This window comes from Phacochoerus africanus, chromosome 15, assembly GCF_016906955.1.
Source record: "Phacochoerus africanus isolate WHEZ1 chromosome 15, ROS_Pafr_v1, whole genome shotgun sequence".
Lineage (NCBI taxonomy): Eukaryota > Metazoa > Chordata > Mammalia > Artiodactyla > Suidae > Phacochoerus > Phacochoerus africanus.
This window is the reverse complement of record NC_062558.1, coordinates 29661559-29680807: the sequence shown is the minus strand read 5'-3', so window position 1 is coordinate 29680807 and position 19249 is coordinate 29661559. Positions and strand designations below refer to the sequence as shown.

At 44.8% G+C, this 19249-nt stretch overlaps 1 protein-coding gene and 1 pseudogene across 6 annotated transcripts in view; one reads left to right on the top strand and one right to left on the bottom strand.

Moving 5' to 3' along the window:
- Window positions 1–6823, bottom strand: part of SBNO1 (strawberry notch homolog 1) — a 58560-nt gene extending 51737 nt beyond the window's left edge. For all 6 annotated transcript variants that reach the window (XM_047760180.1, XM_047760182.1, XM_047760181.1 and 3 more), the window contains exon 1: window positions 6656–6823. The gene's annotated coding sequence lies outside the window, so the exon portion shown is untranslated. The remainder of the gene's footprint in view (window positions 1–6655) is intronic.
- Window positions 6824–7248: 425 nt separating this feature from the next.
- On the top strand, window positions 7249–12233 carry LOC125116923 (tRNA-splicing endonuclease subunit Sen15-like; annotated as a pseudogene).
- The last annotated feature ends 7016 nt before the right edge of the window (window positions 12234–19249 follow it).

Below are 19249 nucleotides of genomic sequence, written 5' to 3'. Positions count from 1 at the left end.
AAAGGAATTTTGATTTTATATATGACTTACATACACAAACAAAATCTAAAGATCTTTTCTCTCAAGCCAATTGAATGCAAATTCTCTACTTGCACTTTTTTGCAGTGAGAAGGGGGAAAGTAGATAGAAAGGAAACATCTATGCCATTCTCTAACTCCATTAAGCAAAACCCTTAATATTTAATCATATTCCTATTTTCAAACTACTAGATTCAGAATTTCTTTCTTTCTCTCTCTTTTTGTCTTTTTAGGGCACCCATGGCATATGGAAGTTCCCAGGCTAGGGATCAAATCAGAGCTGTAGCTGCCAGCCACAACCACAGCAACAAGGGATTTGAGCTGCATCTCTGATCTATACCACAGCTCATAGCAACAATGGATCTTAACCCACTGATCAAGGCCAGGGATCGAACCTGTGTACCCATGGATACTAGTCATGTTCATTACTGCTAAGCCATGATGGGAACTCCCCAGAATCAGAATTTCAGAGCTTAAGTTGAGAAAGCTCTTACAAGGTTATATTACTCAATTTTCTCATTTTACAAACAAGTGAGATTTATTACTGAGAGGAAAAAGTTTTTTCACTTTGAACCCACTAAGTATAACATAAATTCAAACACTGTTAGGGAGTTCCCGTTGTGGCGCAATGGTTAACGAACCCGACTAGGAACCATGAGGTTGCGGGTTCGGTCCCTGCCCTTGCTCAGTGGGTTAATGACCCGGCGTTGCCATGAGCCATGGTGTAGGTTGCAGACATGGCTCGGATCCTGCGTTGCTGTGGCTCTGGTGTAGGCTGGTGGCTCCAGCTCCGATTGGACCCCTAGCCTGGGAACCTCCATATGCCATGGGAGCGGCACAAAGAAATAGCAAAAAGACAAAAAAAAAAAAAAACACTGTTAGGTGCAAAAGAACAGTTACAGTGTGTCTACAAGGATTTTACACACCTCAGGTGACATTTAACATGTATCAATCTAACAAACCCAAGTTACTAACCATAGAGTGATTCTAAATAGAATCACAAAAACAAACCAAAAAAAGTGGAAAACAAAAAGATTCCACTTTTATCATAAATGTATTTGAAAATATCACTTATTTCAAAATAGTACACCTATGAAAGCATATATAATAAGGAACAATGACACAGTAGCGGGAAGAAACTGAGAGACATCCTTAGCAGGAAGAGAATCCTGAGAAACAATAACCCATTAGAAGAATCAAAGGACACAGTTCCCACTGAGAATACCAACACAGAAACCTATCAAGGGCAAGGTTCCTCTTGTTGACACCAAAACAGATCTTTACAGCTCTGGGCAGATACAGGGATGTATCTGCAGTGGCAGCAGCACACCACAGAGGTTGAGGAGACTATGAAGTCAAGTGAAACCTGGTTTCAAATAAAGGCTGTGTCATCCACCAGTAGTATGATATAGTCAAATAATAACTTTTGTGACTCAGTTTCCTCATCTCCAAGTAGGAATAAAAACAAAACCTTATAGGATTGCTGTGCTGAGTAAATGTTAAAGCTACTTATAATAAGTATTAGCTACTAGCTATTAAGTATCATTTTAATAAACATTACTATCATGTTCAAAAATGATTTCTTTCAAATTGCTTATGCAACATATTACATCCAGAATACAAACTTTACTTGTGGGCAATTTATTCAATAATTAACTTCCACGTTAGTTCTCTAAAATACTAGCTCCCTTTTCCCCAAGTGTCATACACCTGGTTTGTCCAGTTAATCAGTTAGTGTATCTAGAGGAAACTGGTGGACATCTTCAAATGTCATTTAAGAAGTATCTCTGGGAGTTCCCATTGTGGCGCAGCAGAAACGAATCCAAACAGTATCCATGAGGATACGGGTTCAATCCCTGGCCTTGCTCAGTGGGTTGGAGATTCAGCATTGTGGTGAGCTGTGGTATAAGGTGTAGACATAACTTTGATCCCAAGTTGCCATGGCTGTAGTACAGGCCAGCAGCTGTAGCTGTGATTCGACCCCTAGCCTGGGAACCTCCATATGCTGCAGCTGTGCCCCTAAAAAGCAAAAGACGAAGTATCTTTGCCTTAAAAGTATTTTTTCTCATTACTTAATAGTGCTAAGCATGTCTGATTTTTGATCTAGCGTCAACTTTGCTTTTATGTAGCCAGGATGTGATAGATGACATTCAGTTTAGGAATTTGAAGGACAGGACTTACCATTGTGGCTCAGTGGTTAACGAACCCAACTAGTGACCATGAGGTTTTGGGTTCAATCTCTGGCCTCAATCAGTGGGTTAAAGATCTGGTGTTGCCGTGAGCTGTAGTGTAGGTCGAAGACGCAGCTCAGATACTGTGGTGCTGTGGCTGTGGCATAGGCCAGCAGCAACAGCTCTGCTTCAGCCCCTACCCTGGGAACTTCCACAAGTGTGGCCCTAAAAAAAGACCCAAAAAACCCCCAAATATTTATTGTCTACTGAGTGTTGATTCCTTCAAGAGTATCAGGAGGAGGAAGAGAGAATAGGTATAAAAGTTTGCTAAATAAAATTTTCTTTAACTAAAAGGATATAATCTGCATTTTTTAACGCCTTCTAGCAGCAATTGCCTAGTAAAGTGTCCCTCCCCTCACTCTCATTGCAAAACCTATAGGAAGAATGGAATTACAAAGGAATGTGCAGATTATATACAAGTTTCAAAAATGCTTTGAAAAAGCACAAGAATGTGGCTGGGGAGGTGGGCTGAGACTACTTTCTTGTTTACAACATCGAAAGCTGGCTACTCTTCTGGACTATTTATTATACGGTTGGATTTTGTTTCTACTCTCAAAATAATACATGAGTAAAAACTACCTGTTATCTCCCTGCCACTTAGAAACCAAAGCTGGGAGTTCCCGTCATGGCGCAGTGGTTAACGAATCCGACTAGGAACCATGAGGTTGCGGGTTCGGTCCCTGCCCTTGCTCAGTGGGTTAAAGATCCGGCATTGCCGTGAGCTGTGGTGTAGGTTGCAGACGCGGCTGGGATCCCGCGTTGCTGTGGCTCTGGTGTAGGCTGGTGGCTACAGCTCCGATTGGACCCCTAGCCTGGGAACCTCCATATGCCGCGGGAGCGGCCCAAGAAATAGCAACAACAACAACAACCAAAAAAAAGACAAAAGACAAAAAAAAAAAGAAACCAAAGCTTAGAGAAATGAACTATAACAAGGTAAGACTAAAGCAAGCTTGAAGCAGAATTATAAACCCAGGGGGGCTGACACCAAACCCTTCCAATCTTAGCCCCAGTTATTTCTTAATCCAGTATTTTTTGCTTGTTTGGTTTTTAGGGCCATGGCATATGGAAGTTCCCAGGCTAGGGCAAATCAGAGCTGCAGATGCCAGCCTAGGTCACAGCCACAACCACAGCAACATGGGATCTGACCAACTTCTACAACATACACCACAGCTCAAGGCAATGCCAGATCCCCGAACCACTGAGTAAGACCAGGGATCAAACCTGCATTCTCAAAGATAATAGTAAGATTTGGTTCCGCCGTGCCACGACAGGAACTCCCAACTCCAGTATTTTTTAACCAAGTATTAGGGCAGTTTCCGTCATGGCTCAGTGGTTAACGAATCTGACTAGGAATGATGGGGTTGAGGATTCGATCCCTGGTCTTGCCCAGTGGGTTAAGGATCCGGCGTTGCCGTGAGCTGTGGTGTAGGTCACAGACGCAGCTCAGATCTGGCGTTGCTGTGTGGCTGCTGTGTGGCTCTGGCGTAGGCCAGTGGCTACAGCTCCAATCTCTGATTAGATCCCTAGGCTGGGAATCTCCACATGCCGAGGGTGCAGCCCTAGAAAAGACATTAAAAAAAAAAAAACCCAAGTATTTTTCAAACTGCTGGTCATAACACATTGGGTTGTCAAATAATTTCAGTGCATTGTGACTAGTATTTTAAATATTTCAAGTATAGAATATTCAAATATTTTAAATACAGAATTAGAGCAGCACACACAGAGAGGGTAAACATTACTTCAGGAAACTCAGTGCTATGCGCGTATTATATACCAGGTCACAATGTAAAACATTTCTTACTGTGGAATGCAGTAAAAAGATTTGCAAATCATTGCTCTGTGCTACTTACTGTCTCTCAAGAAGTAAAAAGTTAACTGACAAGTTTTTTTCTTCTTTTTAGGGCTGTAACTGTGGCATATGGAAATTCCTAGGCTGGGGGTCTAATCAGAGCTACAGCTGCCAGCCACAGCCACAGCAACGAGGGATCCGAGCCACATCTGTGACCTACACCACAGCTCACGGCAACTCCAGATCCTTAACCCACTGAGCAAGGTGAGAGATCGAACCTGCAACCTCACGGTTCCTAGTTGAATTCGTTTCCACTGCGCCATGACAGGAACTCCTATTTTGACAAGTTTTGTACCATATATTTTTGAGAAGAGTTCCTGATCTTCCAAAGTCTATCCATTTCATCTACAGAAAATTTCAGTGGTATCCCAAGACTGTCCATGATACTTTAGTAAGTTCAACCAGGAAAGTGGATCTGTCAATTAGCATTAAAGAAAAAGACAAGTGCAAAAACTTAAGGATTACATCATTTTGGTTATTAATTGACTACCCTAATGGAAAACAATTCCACTCAGAAAGCATCTTTACTACCTGAATTTCTGGCAGGCAAAGCATGAAAACCCAGAGCCTTATGAAAAATCAGCTAACTTGCTAAAACCACACCTCAGACCAGAGTGCTGTCTTCCTTCATGAGCAGGGCAGCAAGTCTTAAAGCTCAATTTAGACACTAAGTAAAGCCAAAATGTATCCGTAACTAAAGTCCTTGAGAAAAAAAAAGACTTTGAGAAGCATGAAGAGAATCTTCATACTGCATGATTTTAAATAGTAACCTCAACAAAGCCCATAAACACGTAAAACTGACACATAAGAACATTCAATGGATGAACGAATGAATGAATGGATGAATGAAGGAAGGAACTGTAAGCCACTAAGACTCCCTTTTTAACACTTACACAGCAACTAAAGTCAAATTTTATTTAAAACTCTTAAGAATCGTCTGGCATAAAATTAGGTTAGGAATAAAGTTACATTGAGAGATAAAAAGCAGAAGCCAAAAAAAAGGTAAAGATGTCCTCTCTGGTAAGATAAACTTTGGAAACAACTTCTTTAAACATGAAAAAGTTCCATTGTTTGCAAAATTGATGTCGCAAAGCACCAATAGCAAATTCTGCATTTTATCTTAGAAGTTCAATACAAACTATCTTTTGTGCAGTGATTAAGGCTTTCCCCACTGCTCATGAAAATCTGTTTTGACTGCCGCAAATAACTGGGAAAAAATGAAATCCCTCTGCACTGTTAGCTGACTTAAGTGTCTGCAACTGCTAAGAGGAATCGCACTAGACTAACTCGGGTTTGACAGCTTTCTGGACCCTCCTGGCAGACTCTTTAGATACCCTATTCTGTCTCTAATTCTGGCTGCCTGAAGAATATGAAACATTTAAATCAACATAAACTGCTAATAATCAACTTTCAAAGGTCAAAGGGGGACCCAGTTTTAACCTCTCACCAACACGTGTTCAGTACAAACTTCCGGGTGAGGTTACAATTGGCTGCGCAATTCAATGGATAAAAACGTTGCTTTATTTGACTCTCATTTTCTCGCCCTTTCTTTTCCCACGTTTCTCCACCAGCGACTCCCCAAAACAAAAGCCTCCCACAGTAAACGGAGCATGCACATAAAAAGAGTTCCTCTGTGCGAGGATCAAGTTAGTGGTCCGCAAACATTAACCAAACAGAAGCACAAAGCCGGGGTGGAAAGGGGAGGAGCTGGATGCCAGGGTCAGGAAAGAAACAATCACAAGGGTTCAGGAACATCCAAATCTCCTCCGCGGTTAAACCGACCCCAAACCACTTCTGGGAAACCACCAGGGTATACTGGTTTGGGGAACTTTAGATGCTCGTTACGCCAAACGCTCTCAAAGTAAGCAAATCCCGGACCGCCTTTCCCTCCCAATAGATTCTTACTTAGGGTCCAAGAGGCGAGCGAACGAGCTCCAGGCAAAATTAACCTAATCACTGGGTGAAGCGTGAAGGTGGCCCCACGTGTCCCACGTACCGTCCCTACTACCCTGAGAGCAAGGTAACAAGCAAACCGTAGGTGTGGGGGGTCCACATCTTGGGCAAACCTGTCGCCTTCCGCACTCGCCCCGAACCAAACCAATTATCCAGCGGAAGACTTTTGAAGGGTTGTGGAGCTCACTTTCCTACGAGTCCGGGACCTCGCATCCCCTGGTCGAGACGGGGGAGCAAGGGGGGCGACCCCGGCAGAGTCAGAGCTGGCGTCCGCAAACGCTGCCTCCTCGCCCAAACGGGGTGCCTTCGGACTGGGACAGCGGGGCCCCAGGAGCCCGACAGCCCCACGCGCGGCGACCGCAGGGCCCGGCGCTGACCGACGGAGGAAGCCAGCGCGTCGGGGCCGCGGCCGGGACCGTGCCTCCGAGGACCCCGGGGCACGCAGCTGAGAGGGCAGCAAGGGGCGCGGGAGGCCCGAAGCCGGGGTGAGGTGGCGGCCCCCCCCCCCAAGCCTGGCCCCACACGGCCCCCTGAGGAGGGTGGGAGTGGGAGGCTGTCCGGGAGGGGGAGTGTGGAGGCATAAAAGGGCTACAGGGAGGACTTACTTTCCCTACAGGATCTGACGCTGGAACACCTTCTCCCGGGCGGCGACAGCTTGAAGGACCAGAGGCGACTGGAGCGGAGGCGGCGGTGGCGGCGGCAGCAGCAGCGTCCGGCTCTGCCTACCTCCCCGCCGCCATCTTGACGCCCCTCCCCCAACCCCCCCCGCCCCGCCGGGAGGGGGTGGGGCGACGGATGAGGCGCCGCGCGCACGCAGCGCGCGCCGCAGGACCCACGTGACTTCCTCCCTCCCCCCCCCCCACCGCAAACCCCAGCCCCTCTCTCCGCCCCGCCTCTCTCCTAGGTGAAGTAAGATGATTCCCCCCCCCCATCTTGGCCGCCCCCCGCCTTTTCCGCCAAGCACGGACTCCACCGGCTCCCGTCGACCCTGTACCAGTGGTTGAATCCAAAGGAATTCTGGAACCCAAACGGTCCATTATCGCGGCTCCGGGGTGGGCGAGGGGTGAGGGGGCCGGGTTTCCGAGAAGGGGGAGGGGGGAAGACGAAGGCCGCCTAGGAGAGTCACGTGTCTACTGCTTCCGCCGGCGTTTGAAAGACTCGCGAGAGTTCGTTTTCCCCTCCCTTTCTCCCTCGCGGCATGTCGGGAGGAAGGTCTGATCTGGGTTGCTCCGAGCAGGTCAGCCGGTGGGCCGTGCGCATGCGTCCCACACCTGCTTTCAACGTCGGGCTAGGAGGGGCTAGAAGCTGTTTTCGAAACCTTTTTGGTGCGTGGCTATGGCTCAGGAAGTTACCTAGTGGCTTCTTTGTCACTTTGAAAAACTCGTTACCTTAGTTAATTCTAGAAAAAAATTCTCGTAATGATTTCTTGTTAGGCTCTCCTAAACCACTTTATTCAATGTGAGACCGCAAGGAACTCGGAGCCCCTCTACTGCTCCGACTGCTACAATCATATCCTAATGAGTGAGAGCGCAGTCAGCCCGGTTTCCTTTTTTCTCGCGCGCGCACGCACACATACACACACCTGGTAACCTGAACAAACTATTGCTCTGAATTAATGATTGCTGCATATCTGTCGCTACCGCCTCTCACTTCCTTATTTTTGTATTATCCATTATGATGATTATTATTGCTACTACTTTTAAGTGACCTAACAGAATAAACAAATTAACTTCTTGGTAACCCTTTTGTAAAGTCATTCTGAGAATGCTGTTTGAACCCGTTGCTTAGGTAATAGGCACGCCTAGGTGATTCTTGCCCCCTACTGGCGGTCGCTTTGCTGTCGCCTTGAGCTCAAAGCAGACCTAAGTCGTTCACTTAGTTGTTAAGGTGTGAGCTCTTCAAGAGACAGTAAGGGGCTAGAGGAGAGGAAAAAAAGTAGTCATGGAGAGAATAATTATGAAACTTTCAACTTAGTGTTTATATACATAAATATGCATTATATATGTATGCATGTAAATAAACATTTTAAAATGCCAACAAATCACTTTGCTGCTGTTACTTTGTTTAATCCTCACACGCACATTAAAAACCTATGAAGGTTGGGGGGGGGGTAGTTCCTGTGGTGGCTGAGCAGAAATGAATCTGACTAGTATCCATGAGGATGCGGGTTCCAACCCTGGCCTCGCTCAGTGGGTTGGGGATCTGGTGTTGCCATGAACTGTGGTATAGGTCGCAGAGGGAGCTCGGATCCCACATTGCTGTGGCTGTGGTGTAGGCCAGCAGCTACAGCTCAGATTGACCCCTTATAATAATAATAGTTCCATAAGAACAAGGCCTTCATCTGTCTTGTTCCCTACATTCCACTAGCCTGGTTTATGGTCTAGTGTAGATGATGGCAAACAAGCAATTACAAATCTGTCACGTTATGAAAAGAAAGAAATATGAAAGAATGCAGCAAAGAAATCTAAGATGTAGTTAATGCTTCAGTGTCTTTGGAGCTTGGTTGAGACAATTCAGTTTCAAAGTGGCCCCCAGGAGTTCCTGCCGTGGCGCAAAGGGATCAGCAGCGTCTTGGAAGTGCTGGGACACAGGTTTGATCCCCGGCCTGGCACAGTGGGTTAAGGATCTATCATTACTGCAGATTTGGCTTAGGTGGCAACTGTGGCTCAGATTTGATCCCTGGCCCAGGCACTCCATAGGCTGCGGGGCAGCCAAAAAAGAAAGAAAAAAATAGAGGCCTCCAAACAAGTTGTACACTAGGACTAGATGAATCCTAGATTGTGAAACCCAAGGTTTAACCTAGGAACTCCCACCTTTGAGATAGTTCCTGAGCATCTGAGCCAGATCCTTACAGCTATCTCTGCATAATCTCTTTACCTTGAACCAAAGTAAAAGATGATGTTTCAGGGGATATTTATAATACAACTATACATATGCACCCAAACGTTATGCATAATGTTATTCATTGCCGCACCATTTGTAGAAGCAAAAGATGGGGAACAACCTTAAGGTTTTCTGAAGAAAAGGTTAATTGACTAAGCTGGCACTCTCCTATAGCGAAAAAGTTGTTCGAAAGAATGGAGCACTTTCAAATAAATAAATATAAATTTTTGTATATATATATGTGTGTGTGTATATATATATAAATTTATATATATATATAAATTTGGGGGTTCCTTGTGGCTCAGCGGGTTAAGGTTCCAGTATTGTCACGTCTGGGGCTCTGGTTACTGCAGTGGCACAGGGCCTGGCCTGGGAACTTAAGCTGTGGGTGCAGTCAAAAAAAAAAAGATAAGGGAGTTCCCGTCATGGCGCAGTGGTTAACGAATCCGACTAGGAACCATGAGGTTGCGGGTTTGGTCCCTGCCCTTGCTCAGTGGGTTAACGATCCGGCGTTGCCATGAGCTGTGGTGTAGGTTGCAGACGCGGCTGGGATCCCGCGTTGCTGTGGCTCTGGCGTAGGGCGGTGGCTACAGCTCCGATTGGACCCCTAGCCTGGGAACCTCCATATGCCGCGGGAGCGGCCCAAGAAATAGCAACAACAACAACAACAACAACAACAAAAGACAAAAAAAAGATAAAAGAATGGAGCACTTCTATCAACAAGAATATATAATGATATATTTTGCTCACATGTACACTTGCAGCATCTCAGAATAAAAACACAAGTAGCAGTTATTCAAGGGATAGGAACTGAGATATGAGGGTCAGAGGCCAGGAGGAAGACTAGTTTGGTGCATCCAAACCAGAGGTACTGCTGAAAACAGATGATTCAGAAAAATCTCTATTCAGACATGGTATTGACTCCCCTCCCCCACCCCATGGCTATTTACACTATACTTGTCACTTCATTCAACAAATATTTATTGAGCCAGATACCATGTTAGAGGTTAGGGACACAAGTTTAAGAAAAACAATTTGAGGAGTTCCCATCGTGGCGCAGTGGTTAACGAATCCGACTAGGAACCATGAGGTTGCAGGTTTGGTCCCTGCCCTTGCTCAATGGGTTAATGATCCGGCGTTGCCGTGAGCTGTGGTGTAGGTTGCAGACGCGGCTCGGATCCCGAGTTGCTGTGGCTCTGGTGTAGGCCCGTGGCTACAGCTCCGATTGGACCCCTAGCCTGGGAACCTCCATATGCCGCGGGAGCGGCCCAAGAAATAGCAACAACAACAACAACAACAACAAAAGACAAAAAAGAAAAACAATTTGAGGGGAAGGTGGGAGTGGTTCCTGCCCTTGAGATTAATCCCCTTACAGTGGAGTCCACTTTAATCCCCAAATTACACAAAATGTAAACTTGTAACTGTGACACTGCTACACACAAGCTAATAGAGCCTATTAAAGAGAAGTTTGACCTCCTTAGGAAGTCAAGTCTTCCTTGGAGTGAGAACTGAGGAGAGATTTGGAAAGTAGGTGTTCACTAAGCAAAGAGAAGATGGAACTGCACTTCAAGAAGAAGAAACAGGGAGATCCCTGCTGGACCTGATAAGGATCCTGCAGTTGTCACTGCTGTGGCTCAGGGCACTGCTGTGCAGCGGGTTCCATCCCTGGCCTGGGAACTTCCTTATGTCATGGGTGCAGCACAAAAACAAAAACAAAAAAGAGAAACAGCTCATGCAAATGTCCTGAAACAGACAGGAGTAAAGCAAAGAGAAGAGACAGTAACAAAGTAAATGCATCAGTTATTAAGGTATTGTTTCTCAGCTCCAAACCCAAGCAAGCACGCTCTGCTTTGTGGTGCACTGGAAAACTACATTTCTGCTTTGCCAGCTGTTTCAGTGTTAGACTTTGCAAGAGGGAGACTGCTAGGTTGGAGGAGGAAAAGTTTCCTGTGAACGTCATCCCAGCAACACTTCTTCACCCTGGCATATGCATTCCCTTCCCATAGCAGCAGTTAGATTCAGTTTGCAGTTTTTCCCACACTTGCAGAACAGGCCTCATCATGCCAAACTCTCCTCCCAGACACAAGAACCTGGAAGAGCCAGCCTCCACAAGGTCACTCTCTAAGCTCAGAGACACTAGCACCAGCTGGGCAGAACCACTCATTGGATTTTGGGTTTCAGCAACCTAGGGCCCCTCTTCTACATTTCTAAGCTTTTTTTTAATTTTTTTTTAAAATATTTTTAGGCCTGCACTCACGGCATATGGAAGTTCCCAGGCTAGGGGTCTAATCGGAGCTGCAGCTGCTGGCCTACACCACAGCTCAAGGCAATGCCAGATCCTTAACAGGGATTGAACCTCCATCCTCATGGATACTAAGCCGGGTTTGTTACCGCTGCGCCACGACAGGAACGCCAACATTTCTAAGTTTAAATTTACCAACCTATTCCTTTTGTCCCTTTAGCCTGAGTGGTAAGAACTGCTTCCTGCAGTTGCAACCTCTGTGATACCCTAAAATTCTCTTTCTCTCTCTCTCTCTTTTTTTTTTTTTTTCTGCCACACCTGCAGCATGTGGAGGTTCTGGGGCCAGGGATCAAACCTGTGCCAGAACAGTGACCCAAGCCACTCCAGTGATAATGCCGAATCCTTAACCGGCTGTGCTACAGGGAACTCCTATGATATGGAATTTTGAGGGGCCTATAGAACAACCAAGTGGCGATGTCTAGCAAAGAGCTGGATGGAGACTACAACCCGAGGATCCAGATGGGGATTAAACATGAGAGAAGTGCACCAGGTGCACCGCAGGGCCCCGAAATGGAGGAGCTCTGCAAGTCCCAGCCACCGCTGGCTGTAGCGATATGGGCCCGGGAGGCGAATGCGGTGGCGGCGCCCCCTCTTGGGCCCCGGAGGACGCCTGGATGGGCACACACCCTAAGTATTTAGAAATGTTGGAATTAGATATAGGAGATGCCACCCAAGTTGGTTTACCTGGACCTCATGGAGAGTAAAAGTTGGCATGAAGTGAACTGTGTGGGATTACCAGATCTCCAGCTCATCTGCCTTCTCGGTCCTGAGACAGAAGGAGAAGGGGTACAGACTGTGGTGCCTACACCCATCAATGCATCCCTCAGCCAAACAGGATAAGGGAGATCTTGAAAGCATCTCGAAAATTGCAAGGTGATCCAGATTTGCCGATGTCTTTTATTCAGGACATAGTGGAGTCTGATTCCACCGTAGTTTATTACAAACTTACTGATGGATTTATGCTGCCAGATCCCCAGGATATTGCCCTTAGAAGATGACACCTCTACCTCCCAGTACTTACTTTATTCGTACAAGATTGGATTGAGACCCATCAGACTGGTTCACCTTTAATCGCAGAGATAATCAGGGTTGACTTAGCTGGTCCCAACTTGTTGTTGCTGTTTTTAAGAATAAAACTTTCCCAGATAGAAGAATTTATTGTAATAAAATAGAGTAGTTGCTGTAAAACTTTCTTGCCTGGAGACAGGTTAATTATAGCTGTATACACGTTTATACCTAAGATGTTTTCAGAAGGGTAGAGCACATGTGTTTCTTCTGTCATTGCTGCCACTGCTAGCTCATTGTTGAGACTGGCATCTCTTCTCTCTACTCAACTCTCAGTTCCTTTTGGTCACTACAGAAAGCTTGGGATGGCATTTATATACACCTTGACACCTAGAGAGTTTACTTGAGCTGCTTTTTCACCCCCAATAGAAAGTAAACATTTTCTTTAAGTTGGTTTTCATGTTACAATTATTGTTACTTCCCTCTTTGGTTGACTTTGAATCAAAACTAATTATATGTTCATCCAGTGTGTAAAACTACATGTCCAGCTTAATAGGGACCAGAGAAATGCTACCTACAAGAGTATTGGGCCTTTTTTTTTTTTTTCATTCTTATAACTACCACCCTTACTATATCATAACTAAGAGAGAGAGTGGGGGACAGTGTCAATCTTGAAAATAGCTTTCATGGAGTTCCCATCATGGCTCAGTGATTAACGAATCCAACTAGGAACCATGAAGTTGCAGGTTTGATCCCTGGCCTTGCTCAGTGGGTTAAGAATCTGCTGGTGCCATGAGCTGTAGTGTAGGTTACAGATGCAGCTCGGATCCCGTGTTGCTGTGACTGTGGTGTAGGCCAGCAGCTACAGCTCCGATTAGACCCTTAGCCTGGGTACCTCCATATGTTACAGGTGTGGCCCTAGAAAAGGCAAACCCCCCCCCCAAAAAAAAGAAAACATCTTTCTTAAGTAGACCCAGTTACTCCACTTTTGTTAACACCTCCCAATTAAGTTGCCTAAAGTTTAAAAAATTATAGGCACCAGGATGTTTCAAGTGACATTTTGGGGCATATAATAGCCCAAATTATAATCCACTTGAAAGATTAAGGCAAGGGTCAGCAGACTTTTTCTGGAAAGGACCAGAAATGTTTTTCAGGCCATACAGGCTTTCTCACAACTTCTCAACTCTGTTCTTTGTAGAACAGAAATAACCATAGAGAGTATGTAAATGAATGGATGTGGGTATTCCAGTAAAATTTTATTTACAAATGCAGGGCCATAGTTTGCCAACCCCTAGTCTGGGGAAATGGTCAATAAGAATATATAGAGAATGAATGGTATCATTATGTACCCATTAAAAATTAGAACTGAATATAATAAAAGCCATGAGAAAATACTTATTTAAAAAAAACCCCAAGATACAGAATGAAAGAATGGGTATGATCCTGACTGTAAATAATACCAAATATGTAATAAAAAGATGACAAAATAAATTAACTGTGGTTATAATAGGATGGCAGGGCAGTAAATGGATGACTTTGTCTTTCTTCAATATTTCAGTTTTTCTTTATTTGTATTACTTTTATAATAAAAATGTTTTAAAATTTAAAAAAAATGAGAGAAGATTTTAAAAACATGAGAGAAGATAAAATTGTAACTGAGGAGGTCCCACTGTGGCACAGTGGGTTAAGGATCCAATGTTGTTGCAGCTGTGGTGCAGGTTGCAGCTGCAGCTTGGATTCAATCCCTTGCCCAGAATTTCCACATGCCATGGGTGCTGCCGAAAAAGAAAAAAAATAAACTGTACTCAAAGCGAATGCAGACAGAAGAGCAGGGGGTTCAAGGGAAGAATCCTGAGGTCCTATATCTAAAAAGTGAACAGGAGTACCCACTGCAGCAAAATGGTATTGGCAGTATCTTGGGAGCACTGGGATACAGGTTTGATCCCTGCCCGGCATAGTGGGTTAAGGATGTGGCATTGTTGCACCTACAGTGTAGGTCAAAACTGTGGCTTGGATCTGGTGTATGGCCTAGGAACTCCATATGCCTCCGGGCGACCAAAAAAGAAAAAAAATAAAAAGGTGAATAGAGAAGACTTAGAAAGGTCAATCAGAGGAGTTTGCAGAGTGGGTAAATTATCCTGCTTGTCTCTGTGGTGGCACCAGCTGGATTCCCAGCATGGTGCAGTGGGTTAAGGATCCAGCATTGTTGCAGCAGTGGCAAAGGCTTTGAACCCTGGCCCAGGAACTTCCACATGCATCGGGTGCAGCCTAGAAAAAAAAAAAATTCAATCAGAAAGGTCAAAGCAGGAGTTCCCTTTGCAGCCCAGCAGGTTAAGAACCTGACTAATATCCATGAGGATGTGGGTTCAATCCCTGGCCTTGCTCAGTGGCTTAAGGATCCAGCATTGCCACAAGCTGTGATATAGGTCGCAGATGCAGCTTGAATCTGGCATTGCTGTGGCTGTGGTGTAGGGCTGCAGCTGCAACTCCAATTCGACTCCTAGGCTGGGAACTTACATATGCCACAGGTTCAGCCCTAAAAAGAAAAAGAAAGGTCAAAGCAGAATCAGAGAGAGATTATTTCATGGATGCCAAGGCAGTAGCATTTTAGGGAATGAGTAATTACGCAACATGTAATGTAGCAGAAAGCACCAGAATGTGGCTGAAGCCCATATTGGATTTTTGAACATGGCAGACATCATTGTGGACAGAGGTTTTGTTGTTGCTGTTATTGAGGAAGATTTTACTTTTTGAGCACTTTTAGATTCACAGCAAAATTGAGGGGAAGGTATGGAAATTCCCCATCTGTCCCCCAGCTCCCACATTTGCATAGCCTCCCCCAATATCAACAGGCCCCACCAGATGGTACATTTCTTATAATTGATGAACCTACATTGACACATCAGTATTGCCCAAAGTCCATAGTTTACTTCTTGGTGCTATACACTGTATGAGATTGGACAAATGTATAATTCCACACGTCCATCATTACCATATCATTCAGGATATATTTACTGCCCTAAAAATCATCTGTTCTCTGGAATAGCAGTTTTCTTGACTGCCCAGAATCTATCTCTCTTTCTTCGGATAACAACATCTTCATTTTTTCCTTTTTATTTTTTGGCAGCATCTTCATTTTATCACTCCCTCTCAAAGTCCATGTGGTTCGAAAAGTGCTAACCATCTCTCATGTACATCACTCCAGCACAGAACATGTAATCTTGGTGCAGAAACTCGAATACTGGATGCACTGCCAGGCCAACTTGACTGGCTTAGCGCCAGCCAATGAGTTTCCATTCCAGAACTTGGTATTGAAGAAAATAGGAAAAAGACATTCCCTTGCCAAAATAACATTGGGAAGTAGGGGCAGGAGCCATGATGTCCAGCTGGAGACCAGGCTGCAAGGCCAACCTAGAAATTAGTGGGGCAAAGAACAGGATGGGGGGAGAGAGGGAGAGACTAAGTCCTGATAACATCCTTTAATTCCTTGCATCCTGTCAGGCCTAATACTCTTACCTCTGAACTTCTATTGTCTCTTATTTTCTTGAACTAGGTTGAGATTTTTTTCCCCTCATTTGCAATCCAAAACAATCTTGACCAATACAGATATAATTAAAATGCAATGTTGGGAGTTTCTGTTGTGACTCTGTGGGTTAAGAATACGACTAGTAGGAGTTCCTGTCCTGGCTCAGTGGAAACAAATCTGACTAGCATCCATGGGGTTTCGGGTTCGATCCCTGGCCTCGCTCAGTGGCTTAAGGATCTGGCGTTGCCGTGAGCTGTGGTGTAGGTTGCAGATGAGGCTCAGATCTGGCATTGCTGTGGCTGTGGTGTAGGCTGGCAGCTACAGCTCCAATTTGACCCCTAGCCTGGGAACCTCCAATGTGCCGTGGGTACGGCCCTAAAAAGACAAAAGACAAAAAAAAAAAAAAAAAAGAATACGACTAGTATCCATTAGAATGTGGGTTCCATCCCTGGCCTCCTCAGTGTTTTAAGGATCTGGTGTAGCCACAAGCTGCAGTTTAAATTACAGTTGCAGCTTGGATCTGGTGTTGCTGTGGCTGTGCGGAGGCCAGCAGCTGCATCTCTGATTCAAGCCCTATCCCAGGAACTACCATATGCTGCAGGTGCGGCCCTGAAAAGAAAAGAAATGAATGAATGAATGAATAAATAAATAAATAAAGCAAGCAAGCAAGCAAACAAGCAAGCAATGTTGAGGGAGTTTTACCTGTGGCAGATCAGGTTAAGGATCTGGCATTGCTACAACTGTGGCTCAGATTCAATCCTGGGAGTGGGAACTTCCATATGCTGCAAGTTTGGCCAAAAAAGGAAAAAAAAAAAAAAAAAAAAGCCTTTAGGAGCTCCTCAATAGGTTCAGTAGGTTAAAGACCCAGTGTTGCCACTGCTGCAGCTTGGGTTGCTGCTGTGGCTCAGGTTTGATCCTTGGCCTGGGAACTTCCACATGCCACTGGCATGGCCAAAAAGGAAAAAAAGAAAAAACTTTGTAGGAGTTCCCTAGTGGTACATTAGGTTAAGGATCCAATATTGTCACTACTGTGGCTTGCATCACTGTATGGCACGGGTTCAATTCCTGGCCCAGGAACTTCTGCATGCCATAGATGCCACCAAAAAGAGCACAAAAACCCCTAAACTTTTAAATGTATTTATGATGGATGCCCTGCTATTCATTTCATAAACTTTTCCTTAAGACGATAATTTTTTTCTTTTTCAGCCACCCTTGTGGCATATGGATGTTCCTGGACCAGGAATGGCATCCGAGCTGGAGCGTTAACCCACTGCACCAGGCTGGGGATCGAACCAGTGTCTCCACAGAGATGAGCCAGATCATTAACCCACTGCACCACAGTGGGGAATCCTCCCCAAAAGCACCGTATTTAAGATACCAAAATTAGGAGTTCCCATTGTGGGTCAGCAGTAATGAAACCAACTAGTAACCACAAGGACTCAGGTTTGATTCCCAGCCTCAGTGAGTTAAGGATCCAGCATACCTTGAGCTGTAGTGTAGGTTGCAGATGAAGCTGGGATACTGAATTGCTGTGGCTATGGAGTAGGCTGGCCACTGCACCTCAGATTAAACTCCTAGCCTGGGAACTTCCATATGCCATAGGCGTGGCCTTTAAAAATATACATATTCATTTGAAAAAAATACTAGGGAGTTCCCATTGTGGCTCCATGGGTTAAGAACCTGACATAGTCTCCATGTGGATGTGGGTTTGATCACTGGCATTGGTCAGTGGGTAAGGATCTAGGGTTATTTATTTATTTATTTATTATTTTATTTTATTTTTTGTCTTTTTGCCTTTTCTAGGGCCACTCCCTTGGCACGTGGAGGTTCCCAAGCTAGGGGTGCAATTGGAGCTGTAGTCACCAGCCTACGCCAGAGCCACGGCAACGCAGGATCTGAGCTGAATCTGTAACCTACAACACAGCTCAGGGCAACGCCGCATCCTTAACCCGCTGAGCAAGGCCAGGGATTGAACCCACAACCTCATGGTTCCTAGTCAGATTCGTTAACCACTGAGCCATGATGGGAACTCCCCAAACTCTATTTTTTAATGGGTTGAATTTTGTCCCCTGTGAATTCAGATGTTGGAGGTCTAACATAAATCTCAGAATGTGACCTTATTTGGAGATAAGGTCTTTACAGATCTAATCAAGTTAAAATGAGATCATTAAGGTGGGCCCTAATCCAACATGACTGTGTCCTTATAAAGGGAAATTTGGAGACAGATATGCAGATAGGGAGAATACTATATGAAAATGAAGGCAGGGTGATGCTTCTACAAGTCAAGGAATGCCAAAGAAAGCCAGTTACCACTAGGAGTTAGAGGGCGGGCGAGGAACTTAATCTTCCTCACAGTCTAACCCTGACAAGATCTTGGTTCTGCACTTCCAACTGCTAGAACTGTGAGGCACTACATTTTTGTTGTTTAAGCTGCTAAATTTGTGGTGCTCAGTTATAGCAGCCCAAGCAAACTAATGCAATTATTAAGAACATCTCTCAGAAACAAAATGATAACATTCATTTATCTCTTCAAACTCACAAAATAAAAGGTCTGTCCAGGGAGTTCCCTGGTTGCTTAGTGGGTTAAGGATCTGGAGTTGTCACTGCTGTGGCATGGGTTTGATCTCTGACCTGGGAATTTCCGCATGCCCCAGATGTGGCCAAAAAACCCAAAACCAAACAAAAACAAAAAAAAAATCTGGCTTTGAAAACAATAAAAAAACTACTGTTGCTCATCAATACATACATTTTCCATGTGCTTTTTCAATAAAATTATTATTTTTATTTTTTATTTTTAAATTTTTTGGCCACCCTGTGGCATATGGAAGTTCCCGGGCCAGGGATCAAATCTGAATCAGAGCTGCGATTTATGCCACAGCTGCAGCAATGCCAGATCTTAAGCCACTGCACCAGGCTAAGGATCAAATGGGGGCCCCCACAGAGACAAACCAGATCATTAACCAACTGCACTACAGCAGGGACTTTGAGGAATTCCCAAACAATTGAACAGCTAGTTTGTAATACTTTTTTGAGGGGCAGGGGTGGCCTCACCCACAGCATGCAGAAATTCCCAGGCCAGGGAACAAACCCATGCCACAGCAGTGACCCAAGCCACAGCAGTGACAATGCTGGGTCCTTTAACTGCTAGGCCACCAGGGAACACTTGCACTACCTTTTCTTAAAGAGAGACGTGTGGAGAAAAGACATACCTATTTTTAACAGATGAGAAAAAAGGCCCATCAAGTATAAAGCCATTGGCTGGCTATTTTCTGATGCCCAATTTTAACACTGCAGATACCATTTTTCAGTTCATTCAAGTTCTAATATCCTAACACACCAAAGGAAAGAATGGGGAATAAAGTGTTAATAACTCCAAGTTATAGCAATCCACTAAGATGCAATTCTATAACTTTATTCAAAAGTTCATTACTAAGTGGTTACCATTTCAAACTTCTACACCCCCATATGCTTTATATTCATTCT